The following is a 13,673-nucleotide window of genomic DNA, read 5'->3' as shown; positions in this document are numbered from 1 at the left end:
AAACGGACTTGGTGGCTGAGCTGCAAAATGATTAGCAATATTAGCGGTAGATTGTTTTAACATAGAGGAAATAGACGATACTTGAGCCGATAAAGAAGTAAGAGTCACGTCTTCCTAAAGTTGTTCCATTTGTTGGCCATTGATAGTTGTTACTCGCAATCCTCTCAATGATCTCATAAGCCTCATTATAAGACTTAGACAAAATTGCACCATTCGTAGGAGCATCTACCATCAATCTTATATATGCATTGAGACCATTATAGAATGTATCCAACTGGATACAATAAGGAATCCCATGACAAGGACACTTATGAAGTAACTCATTGAATTGCTCCCAAGCCTCATACAAAGACTCGTCATCCAATTCTTGAAAAGTTGTGATCTCGTTCCTCAACTTAGCATTTTTTCTAGGCGGGAAATACTTAAACAAAAATCTCTCTGCTAATTCTTAGAACTTGGTGGCAATGAATTGAGCCATGCTCGTGCTCGACTTTGCAATGAGTACGGAAACAACTTCAACCTCACTGCATTTTCAGTCACACCGACTATCTTGAATGAATCATTCACCTCTATAAACAATCGAAGGTGGAGATATGGATCTTTCGTGGACATACCACTGAATTGGCCCACCACTTGGAGCATTTGAAACATCACTGGTTTCAATTCAAATTGGGTTTTCTCAATATCTGGCCTTCTAATTCCTGGATTTAACTCACTGAAAAATGGCACAGCATATTTTTTGATGCATCGATCCCTATCATCAGCAATGAGGATGGGATTTCGTATACGATCGGCTTCATTACCTTGGTCTTGATTTTGATTTCCAGGGTCCATCTCGACTTGTCTTTAAGCTATGCTTTGTCTAAAAGTTCACTTAATTTCAGGGTCTACAGGGAGTAAATCGATAATCTGATCTATGCTCATAAACACCTGAAAAGAAATTCACAAAATTAAAAAGAATAAGTTAGTAATGTTAGAAATAAATCAAATTGAAAATAAATAATTTCACAAAAGAAATAACTATGGCAACAGTTGGCAATCCTCGGAAACGGCTCCAAAAACTTGTAACGCGTAGGTTTGTGCAAGTGTACACAATCGTTATCAAGTAATAAGTAAGTATCGAGTTATCGTCTCCATAGGGATTGTATTTGTGCTAAGTCACTTGATTTGTAAAATTATATTAACAATTTGGTAAATAAAAACACAATATAGATGAGAAGTGATGATTAAAATATATTAAACTAAATGTAATGATCCCTAATGCAAATTATCATAAGTATGCAAACTATATGAATAAAATAGATTTTAGCAAAATTGAACACAATTTGCAACAATTATAACATAAATAAACTAGGACAGTTACTTTAACTAAACTCAACTCAACTCATTATCAACATGCGTAATAACATTCGAAAAAATATTCCATGGCAACTCGATCTTTCATGAGTTTGGAAACCACATTAGGTCCTTTCGGAATCCTTTACTTAGTAAATACGCATTTTACTGATCCTTATTTACTAAGGGTTCTTAGTATTCATGTGAGGTAACAGGGACGTGTTCAGTTTGAAACAATTTAATCACACAAATCTAAAAACTATGCAAATAACAGAGCTTGGTTAGAGTTGTTATGCAACCTGCAATTTAATCGGTTAGGATATAAATTGAGCATGCACATTTCAATTATGCGTCCATTAGCCGTCGTCTGCTTAGGATCACTAAGCTAATTCATGTGCATTTCAATCACATATGAACGAAATAAAAATTTGATTTTAATTGAAAACATGATCGATTGAGGCACAAACATTATAAGCATGAATCAAATAAATATTATTTAATCAAAGCAATCATCCTAGCCTAAATAAAATTAAGCTAACATTGTTGTAAATAAGAACAAAGAACACATAAAAACATTTTTAGATTAAATTAAAGAAAGGAAAGATTAAACCCAAATCAAAGTGGCTGTCACCCAAGACTCTGACTGACTAGGTTCCTTCGCTTCTTTGCTTTGCTCCTTTGCTGATGGCTCTCCAAGGTGGCCGACTAAGGGCTCTTTAAGAGGCTTAATTGCTAAAATCTCTATGAAAAGATGATGCTAGGTGTGGGGAATGGAAAAGACTAAGAGAATTTGGAGAGAATAGAGAATGATGAATGATGAGGGATAAAGGATGAGGGAATGAAGGGGTCATTTTTATAGGAAAAGAGAGGTGGGTAATTTGCTAAAAATAGCTAGTTAGTCTCTTCAAATCTCTTCCTTGGATGGTCGGCCGCAATTAGTGGAATTTGAGCTGATTTTTGCTTGATTTTAAGCAAATTAAATGCCATAATAACTCAAGACTAAGACTCGGTCAATCGTAAATCTTCGGGCAAATCTCTAATTTCTTCAACAATGCAAGGACCTTTTGTAATTAAACCAAAAGAACAGCCATGTGTAGCTAAATTTGGGTTGACTTGGTCTTCAATTTGGACGGTTTTGTAATCCAACAAAGCTACCAGACCTATCCAAAATAAATTAATAAATTAAAGGACCAAAGAATAAAATTTAACCAATTTAAATAATTAATTAAAACCCAAATTATTAATGAAATATTTTACAATGAATTATTAAATATAATTTTATATTTTATTATTTAATTTAATCATGCATGACTCATTTTATGTCTTAAAAATATAATATGCTCAAATCAATATAAAAGAAGCCATTTTATACATGAAAACTATATAATAAAGCATAAAATCACATTTTAATAATTTCTATGTCTTAATTTTATATTTTCACATATTTTATTAATTTATTAAACAATTACTTAGTTTTAACATTGAATTTAAGTAAAAAGGTGATAAATTACATAGGAAAAATCCTATATATTTTTCAGTTTACACTTCTCAATCTGCCCATAACGTCTAGGTTGGGTTAGGGAGGTTACAAGGTCTCTTGAGAAAATCAACAAATCGTCTCGATACATCAAAACATTAAAGCTAAAATAGTTTTTCAAAGGAAGCATGTCTGGAAACATGGCTCCATTGTCTCGACACATAGTTGTGCAACTTGATTGGTTGGGCTAAAGTTCATATTTTGGCCCCATTTTCAAGTACTTCTGACCTCAGACCTTCATATGTGGGCCCTTATTTATTTTGTTTACATTCAATTACATTTAATTACTCAGTTATATTTAAAAATTTGCTACATGATTTGTTGTTGTTTGATTGATTTAGTTGTTGTTAGCTTAATTTAGTTGCTACAGCAACGAATGTGACATCTTTCATTCAGATTCTTTGATCGGGTTAGGTGTAGGGTGTTACAATTCTTTCTCACTCACGACTTCCAGGAGAATGATAATATAAATGTTTATCAAATTCGTTCAAGTGATCATTTATAAAGCTAATTTTCAAAATTAAATAAGTATAATATGAGATATTAAGTGATGTTGTCATGATAGGGAGTAAATACATGTTTTGTTCTTTTTCCCTTAACTGAGATTTTGCCCACTGGATTTTCATGGTAAGATTTTTAAGGAGGTAGCATGTTATACGTATTATAGATATATGTACTCTTTTTCTTTCACTAAGATTTTTTTTCATAGGGTTTTTATCCCACTAAGGTTTTAATGAGACACATTATCTATTGGCAGACATCCAAGAGGGAGTGTTATAAATATTTGAGTAAACTACACTAGATGCCGCTAAGCTTTGTTTAGTTTATAATTTTTTCCATCAACCTTTTAAAACTTGCAAAGATGACACTAGTGTTATTGTGTTATTACAAAAATGCCACTCAATTATTTATTACCATTACTGAGGTAACGTGTGTCTGACGTGGCACGTAAATGTCTCACTTGTTTAATTTTTTTCCTCTTTTCTTAATATTAAATATTTATTTTTTTCCTTTTTTATTTACTTTTTTTCCATTTTCCCCTCTCTTTTCCCTTCTTCTTTTTTCTTTTTTTTTGTTCTTTCCCTTCCCAGCAAACCCTAATTGCCACCAATTTCACCATCATAGGTCGCTTCCCTGAATAACAAACACGTTGGTGGATCTCCCAAGGCTGTCCCTTGATTCTGATAAGCCTGATGGCTAAACCAGCAAAGCAAGTCTAGGGTGTGAATGTTGAATCTAGTGCATTGGGTGTAATATGTTTGTTTGTAAACTTGTAATTTTTTCAAACAGATTGATTAATAAAATAAATTCATTTATTATAATTAATATGCTTTGTATTATTGTCCTTAAAAGGTTTTTGTACGCAAATCATAATGGAAGAACATGTCGCTCATTGGTTGTCTAATGTTTAACTAATACTAAGCGATATTACGTGGTCAAATCATAATACGAAAAGACAACTTGTATTAGTAGACAAACCTAAACATGTCTTTAGTCTAATTGGAAATGAGCAAACCGATTGAAATACTAATATGTCTTCTATTAAGTCCAATTGCGGAGATACTTTGTCTTAGGCATCGAAGCGAATAACTCCCAAAAGATAGAGATATAGATATGACTAATTGAACTAACAATACATTAGACAGGACCAAAGCGAAATAGATTCTGAATCATAATGGATTTATTCAATTGTGACGTTTATATTATGGCATACCTAAATCTTGAGTGGATGACGGACTATGTATGTGTGACTCGTACACTTTGATGTAAGTAAAAGTTTGAGTTCGAATAGATAAGGATCCGACAGCTGGTGCATTAGTTGTATGAATTTTACAATATGTAGTGTCATTCACAACAATGGAATTCATAACCTCAGACATGGGTAAATGATATCTACTCATTCGCATTGCATGGTTGATGAAAAGTAAACATGGCCATGAGCCTTTTGTCTTTGTGATGAATGACTTAATTATCATTCGATAGTAATTGACTTTTCATGAAGGAAAATATAATGGTTACCATAAGATAAAATAAGATCATATTGGTAAAACAGATTTATCCTAAAGATATCAAGGATATCCTATAAGGGTACACACTTATGACAATGTCATTAGACGAACACTGAGTAGCTGCTTTCGTAATGGTATGTCATTGGGGAGAGCTCAGTCACTATACTATAGTGGAATGACTTTGTAACTAAATGAGTTTATAATTAATAGGAAAAATTTTAGAACTTAATTATAAATCATTTAAGCCCTAATTACATATGCCCAACCAGTCCCTCCTCTAGTTCGTTGAAACTAGAAATGAATAGCAAGTTTAAATAGAAACGAATAGAATGATAGGAAAAGAGAAATAAAAAAACGTTTAGGAATGATCATGGATTTTTTTCGAAATGGAAAAATGGAATCATTTGGCAATGAATGTAGGTTTCTAAAAATGGAAAATATAACACCCCTATCTCATTTCTGTTGCCAGATTAGGGTTATAGAGTATTACTGATCAAAATATAAAAATTAAACAATTTAAATGCTAATATATCACATTTGAATCTAATCATATAAAAAATACATGTATTGACCTTATATCGAGCCTATGAGGCCCTAAAAATTATTTGAGAACAATCTCGGGTCATTGAATTAAATCAGAAAATTCTGAAAAAAATGAAAATTTGGAAAATCGGGGTCACACGGTTGTGTGGCCAGGCCATGTGATATAGCCCAGATCAAGTGAAAATTTGAAATCTGGACACACAGTCATGTCTCATCCCATGTTTCTACCCATGTGCATATTCGAAATAAGGCCACACGATCGTGTCACAGGCCGTGTGCCAAACCGTGTGTGCATTTGATGTTGGGTCACATAGCCGTGCGTTAGACCATGCTACATACTGACTTGAAACACACGGCTATGTTGCAGGTCGTGTCTCAAACCGTGTGAAACCTACACCTATAACAATAAAGACATGCGACCGTGTGGAGATACCGTGTGCACCTCAATTTTCTTCCAACTCAAAGCATTTTAACACCAATAGCTTACGTGTCAAGCCGAACCGTAACCAGCTATAAACATGCTTTCAAACACCTATAATTGAGTCCAAACTAAACCTATTTCATACAATTTATGTGCCTAACCAATGTGTCCTCATTGACACATCAATTTAAACATTTACATTAAAACATTTCATCTAAGAGATCACCATCAAGCAGTTGCTATCCAACTAATAACCATTTTCACAAATCTTCAAATACTAAACACAAACCCAAAAGTAAAACTAACATATCTAACATCATAAAATGCCTACCCGTTTGACCTTACCATATTTTCATCATCATGAAAGTTACCAAATCAAAACAATGCCTAAATAAGGCATAAACATTCCATATCGAAGTAGTTTTATCATGAAACATAACTTGCCAAATCAAAACCATATAATCTTAATTACAATTCAACTAATAAATTAACCATAACTATATCAATTCCTATATGCATGCCACAACCAAAATGACTCAAAGACAAAGACTACCGAAGAGAGTCTAGATAGTGTGAGCATTGAAGTTGATCCTTCCAAACCGTTCCGCAAAACGTTAACTACAGAAAAAAAAACGAAAATAGATAAGCTTAAGAAGCTTAGTAAGTCCATAGCTAAAGTTTCAAATCAATTTACCTCATTCCATTAATGAATACTAAAAGAGCATTAAATTTCTAAACCTTATAATCATTTTCAAAATCACATAATGTTAGTATCCAAAACTTTCAATTAATCGATTCATAAACCACTATAGTTCAAATCAAAACAAATCATTCTTTTCTATTGAAATTCATAACTCTATCACCAATATCACATTTACAAAGTATGAGTTTCATACATATAATTATAAACTTTCCCTTTGTTTCAATATTGTTACAAAAAACCTTTTAAACACTTAATCATTAATTATTCAATTTCATCACTTACCATCTCCATATTCATCTAAACATATCATCTCCAAATTATTTATGAATTTAATATCAACTTATCTTAAACAAAAAAAAAAGATAATCAAGAGGATGAATTTCTAATTCTTGGTAATTGAATGTAAAATCACATTGCATTAGTATGTAATCATATATTACATAAATAATACTTTAACCAAAATTTATCAATCACCATATATCAATGTACTTATCAACATTTATACGTAAGCATTTCATAGTGCTATTTATCACATAGTAGCAATTTAAATGTTCCATAGAATTGAACAAGTAAATAAGTTTAAATCAATCAATACATAGTCCAATGAACTATAGTAACTTGACTTGGATACTCAGGTAACTACACTGCACCAGAGGCATCAAAGATGGGTAACAGAGGCACCGAAGTGCAAACAGAGGTACAAATGTGCAATCATAGGCATCGAAGTGCAATCCCATACAAGCGTGCGTTCTAACCCTGTTAGCATGCCAACCGTGTCCTAATTGTTTACTACGTTCAAACGGCCATTTTAACTTAATTCATCACTTTAATAAATCAAAGGAACTTCCATAATATCCAGACACATACTATAAATCCATTACATCCATTCGAGATCATATAATTCATATTCACAACCATTGCTCAAGTTCCAAGTAAATTCACACTCACCTTATACTTAATTGTAACAAATTTATAATTAAATTCCCATATCAAATATTCAACCATAATTCAATTTAATCCAACTCAAAACAACACAAATTATAAATAAATAAATTTAATTATTCATTTATACTATGAACTTACCTACTATCTGCTTCCAATTTCCTCGTAAGGACTACTTTACAATTTTTTCGTTTTCCTCGATTATTGTCTTTTTGACCCGATTCATCTATATAGTAATTAAAGTTGACTTATTAAATTCACAAACATTAACAAACCATTTCTATGCTTGTGGCCCTTAAGTTTTTGTTATTTACATATTTTCCTTGAACTTTTATATTTCTCACAATTTAGTCTCCAAACCAAAAATTCCAAAATTTAAAAAAAAATCACAAATACCCAAGCTAGCCGAATTCATTTACATACTAGGACACTCCATATTTATTAAGAATTCAAAAAAATTCCTTCTCAATTTTAACATTTCATCAAATTAATCATTTAGCTAAAAATATCAAAAATTACTTTACAACTAATCCAAATCCACAATCAATACTTTAAACCCATCATTCAACATTAAAAATAACAAAGATTCATCAATGACAAAATCTAAAATCTTTAACGGTTTCGAAAACATAGGTACGGGTTAACTGAACCTAATTGTAACGATCTCAAAAATATATCATTAACTGACAAAGAATTCATACCATGCAAGGGTAGAAGAGATGACTGAAGATCTTAAGGTACAAAAATGGTGGTCCGCTATAGGGTGAAGAAATGAAAAAGATGAAACATGCTTTTCTTTATTTGTTTTTATGTTTTATCATTTTAAACTTTTAATTATTTTAATAATAACATATAATTTAGATAAAAAAATATTAGCATTAACCGTCCATCTTATTTCATTATGATTTATTTACCATTAGATCCTCCCTCTCTCTCTAATTACACCATTTAATCATTCTAATTCAATAATGATTAGGTTTTTTTTTCTTTTATGATTTAGTTCTTTTTATTTAATTAATTATCCAAGCATTAAAATTTTTGAACCGAACCTTCACATACCAAAATCATAAGTCTGTAAATATTTAATAAAAATATTTACGAGCTTGGTTTACAGAAATGAGGTCAGGACACCTCATTTTTTGAAACCACTTGACTTTTGGGACAACCTACTTATACTTAACTGTTTGTTCAAATATTTAAAAATTATATAATCAAAATTAAATATAAGATCATAGTTGACTCTTATGAAATAAATAATAATTAATACAGGCTCACTCTTCAAATTTGTGGTCCCAAAACCACTATTTTCGACACCGCTAAAAACAAACTTTCAGAAAATAAAATGGAAATGGAAATGATCAATTTGCAATTCTATATGGATTATTTAAACATGATTGGAACAATGAGTTTATGTTTTTGAGTTTTTTTGAAGCTTGAAAATGAAAATAAAACATTTTGTCACATTGAACATGTTAATTTGTGGAATATTGAACAATTTTCTCAAAATTTTACCAGGGGTAAAATCGTTAAGAATTTTAACAGGGTTAAAATCATCAAAATTTTATTGGGGTAAAATAGGGATAAGAAAATTGTTTAATATAGAATATTAAAGTTTATTTTGGGAAAAAGAAAAGTCAAATAGGGTTGGATCACATTACAGAGTACTAGGTCAAAGGCCTAAGAAGTACTCATAATTGGACTCGATATGAGAGAGGCCCAAAACCCCTCATTTAACATGAATGGGGCGACAACCCTAGTGGGAATACTAAGGTGTGTCGTCCACCCCACTCTTACTCTAAGTAGGAAATTATTTTTCTATTTGAAATAAATCACTATAACTCAACAAGGGTTTTACCTTTTCTTCATATGAATAGATGGCATCGATAGAGTTATTAACACAACTTTAAGAGATTGTTACTCTAACGAAAAATAGAGAGAATTTATTCTCAATTATCAAATATATTTTTCCAGAATAACAATTCTATCGGTTTCTATTAAGAATAGAGAATTTTAGTTTTCACCCCAAATAAAAGAGAAAAGTTTTTCTAGTTTTGTGTTTCAATTTAATTGGTTCAAGCTCATGCTCAAAGAAATTCGTGGTATGAGAATAGTGGAGAAGATCATTTGGTTGAAAGCTAGAAACAACGAATGTCTGCTAAGCCAAAAACACAGGTATGAATTTAGTTAGGGTTTATTGCTATAAATATCAGAAGCCAGGTTGGTTTTTAAATTTTTAATATTTCACTATGTAAGAAAACAAATTTCAAATTGGGATTTTTCCAATAGTGAAACCAATGGTGGGGATCGAACAAGACAGAGTTAGATTCGGAGGGATGCATCGAGAAACAGGGGTTGTAACGTCCTCAACTCGGCCCGATTCACCTGATCCGGATCTCTAGTGTTATTACCTATACTACTTAACAATAATTCAAACAATGAAGAAACACTAATTATTAAAAACATTCTTCTTATTATTTTAAATGAAATACTTACACTATGTTTGGTTCGAAGGAGTAAGAATAGATTACAGCCCTACCACTAAACTTATGTTTGGTTGGCTATAATGGCCTATTATGGCCTGTATTGATTCAAGGTTTATTCCAGGAAAAGGCTGCATAGTCATCCCCTTTTCTCGCCACTGAATATCCATTCAACTTAGTGGAATAGGGAATTTTTTCCCATTTTTAATTTTTTTCCGTCACCTTTACCCAGAGGATGAAGATGTAACTAGAACCATCATCGTTCTCCCTTGGTCTTACTGGTAACTTCCTTTCTTTTCCATATTTACACTTCCCTTTTCTTCCTTTGATTGTAGAGGAGAAATAGGTCAATTGATTAAAGCCATCATCGTCCGTTCTTTCTCTTTGTTCTTCACATTTTAAGCTAATAAAACCCTTTGGTTGTAGAGTTGCAAGTGAAAGTGACGACCAAGTGCTTCTTTGATGTCTAAATTGGTGGTAAGGCTATTGGCAGAATCGTTATGGGCCTTTTTGGGGATGTTGTTCCTAGAATTGTATGTCCTCTTCACAGACAAGCTAGGCTAAGTCTTCTACAATGACTTTTATTTTTTTTTACTTAATATTTTTCTTAATTAGATCAACATTTTTATTTCTTGCAGGAGAGAATAGATATGGTTTCAAAGCATGCTCCTTTCACCGTATTATTAAAGATTTCATGATCCAAGGTGGTGATTCTACTAATGGAAATGTAAGCCCTCTCTTTCTTTCCTCTTTTCTTTTGGCTTTATAAAGAAAGAAATTTTCATTATTAAGTAAAAAACTAGTGCATTTGCTAGCTGTAGGAAACTAGTGGAATGAGCATTTATAGATCCAATTTTGAAGATCAGAGATTTTCTTGTGAGTTGTTCTCTAGTAACTAAAACCCTTCAAGTTTCGATATTTGAGAGTTTATATTTTGGGTTAATGGGTTAAGTGGTATCTATAATGAATTGCTAGCTTGTTTCCTAATGTTTTAAAGCTATTACCTGCAATGAAACATGTTGGACCCAGAGTATTAAGCACGGCCAATGTAGGTCCTAATACCAATGGGAGCCAAATTTTTATTTGCACAGTAAAGGTGAGCTAGGCTGCAAATTGCAACCTTATTCTCTTTTGTAGATTATGTAGTTTTAAGGCTAATTACATTTTTTAAGCAAAACATATAAAAAAAAGTTCATTGTTCAATTGCATAAACTTTTAGGTTAATTTCCTAGCGTAAGCTGTTGAGTAGCTGCTAATTGTTCATTTGCCTTTATCTCCATTTCACTTAAAAAATTTCATGTGCTACTAATGTTTTGATCTACCTCCTTTGGACCCTTGTTTTAGAGTAACCTAATTTTATTACCATAAATGTGCACACCGGTTTGAGTTTTGTCTTTATTATATTTGCGATAAGAAACAAAACATATATGTTTTGAAGCTATTTGTTTCCCTTTAATGGTATGTTTTGAAACATATAGGCTTGGATGACTACTTTATGGTGAATTGATTTCGTTCATCAAACTAAGACCCAAAAATAGCAACTTGGTCCAAAAAATGTTCTATAAGAGAAGCATTAGATCTTTGTATAATTTTTGTTTCAATATTTATTTGACAGATTATGTTAGTAACAGCAACAGGGTTTTTAAGGAGGTTTTTATCTGAAAATGAGGCAAAGATAAAGCTAATAAATGGTAGATGTTTCATACTTTCATTATCCATGGAAATTAGTTGAGTTCTTACTAGATCTGTCAATTAGATTTATCAATTAGATCTATCAATTATTATTCTTTTTTTCTGTAGAATGGGAAGATTGTAGTGAATAGCAATAATGGAAAGGATAACAAAGGGGTAGTGTCGCCAAAGTTGTATATCACATGGTCAAGAAAAGAAAATGAGGACGATTTTATGGCAATAAAAGGGTGTAAACCTCTTTAGAGGCCTAAAAAAAGAGCCAAGATTATCTAGAAGAGCTTACTTGTAAGTAAACATTGTTGTATTTAAAGCATACATGTAGGCTTCATATATATTTTTTGTGTAAATTTGACATGTATTGGTGGGTTGTGGTGGCAACTGGTGAGCCCTGGGGCATGGTTGACTGATACGTGCCAAGAAAGATATGAAGTTAGGGAAAAGAAGAGTTCTAAGAAGGTAACATATGATTTGATTTCTTTTCTTTTATATTTTCTACAATGCAATAATTTTTTATGCTATTGTTTATGTTTCTGATGTGGGGTTTTGGCATGATGCAGAGCCCAAGAGGATTATAGGCCATGGGGAGTATGGAAAGTGATTGAGATTGAAGATATATCAATGGCAACAGTAGGGCCCTTTTTCTTTTCTTATATTTTTTGGGGAATATTTTTGGAGTTGATGTTAATGGGTTTGAGAAAATATAAAGAAGTTAAAATAGGGGTCTACTTGCTGAGGTTTGTGGTGTATAGATGTTTGATAGTTTTTCATATAGATAAAATGAGATTAATTATTGTTTGGATCAATATTTGTAATTTTGGCAACTATGATCCCATGAGACTATGTTGTGATTTTTATTAATTCATATTTTAATAATAATTATAGTAAGAATGTTATTAAATTATATATTTATTTTTATTTAATTATATTTAATAATAATCCTATTAAAATTTAATAACAATAATCATCTACCTAAAAAAATTCTATTAAGGGTACTCTAGTCAATTAAGCCTTTTTTCTTATGCTATTACAACATCTATTCCATTTAACCTAACATAAGAGTACTATTACAACTCTATTCCATTCCATTCAACCAGACAATTGAATTACTGATTACAGCTCTATTCCATTACAACCTTATTTCATTCTTCCCAACCAAATGTGGTGTTAATATCTAAGGACAAAGGAAAGTATCTAGAATATCTTATTACATCAAACCTGACAACATTACAATATAGAAGTTTACTAAAGGCAGGCATATAAGGCGTAACACTAAACTACACCACTTTTCTATTGTCTGCATAATAATCCACTTCGCCGCTAATTTGGCGTACTCTTAGCATCGTCCCTCCTAATGCATACTTTGATCGCACACCTAAAACAAAAACAAATTGTGTAAGTTCTGAAGAACTTAGTGAGTTGTATCACCAAAAATACATGGGCAGAGACTTTATATAACTTGAAGAACATTTGTGCACCATCTATTTTTCTGAACCACTTTCTTCTATATTGGGCGGATATTATTACAGATTCGGCTTCCACTTATACGTCAATTATCATACTCTTTAAATACCAATTCTTTCTTGTTTGACTAACTGTAATCCTTCTAGGCAATTCATACGTCTCCTTATCTCATTGATACTTATAAAAAAATGCCTTCAGATACCACTTCATACAGGCCACACCTTAACACGTACCCTCATCCCAAAACAGTTGCTCACAAAAATTAATCACTGGTAGATACATACATATTTGGAGAATACTTACGCCGACCTGAATACCACGAAACTATTATTTAAATCATACACTGTTTTGATACCTTACCAACTTACAATGATAATTTACTACTCAGATAATGCACATGAATTCTATACCACTTTTTCATAGAACCCCAGAATCTCTAAATAACAATACCTCAAATTCCAAATAGTTTTAGAAGAAATCATTATAAAACCCAAATATGAAAAATTCCAAATAATAATGATTCAACCACTACATATCACAAACAAACTCA

General features: G+C 31.7%; 1 non-coding gene across 1 annotated transcript; it reads left to right on the top strand.

Annotated features, from left to right (window-relative positions):
• The first annotated feature begins 290 nt into the window (after nucleotides 1–290).
• On the top strand, nucleotides 291–397 carry LOC121231108 (small nucleolar RNA R71). Its single transcript, XR_005929176.1, has one exon. It is a non-coding gene; the product is annotated as a small nucleolar RNA R71 (small nucleolar RNA).
• The last annotated feature ends 13,276 nt before the right edge of the window (nucleotides 398–13,673 follow it).

Source organism: Gossypium hirsutum, chromosome A06 (genome assembly GCF_007990345.1).
Source record: "Gossypium hirsutum isolate 1008001.06 chromosome A06, Gossypium_hirsutum_v2.1, whole genome shotgun sequence".
In the NCBI taxonomy this organism is placed as follows: domain Eukaryota; kingdom Viridiplantae; phylum Streptophyta; class Magnoliopsida; order Malvales; family Malvaceae; genus Gossypium; species Gossypium hirsutum.
The sequence above is the reverse complement of the archived record's forward strand: the minus strand, read 5'-3'. Positions and strand labels throughout refer to the sequence as shown.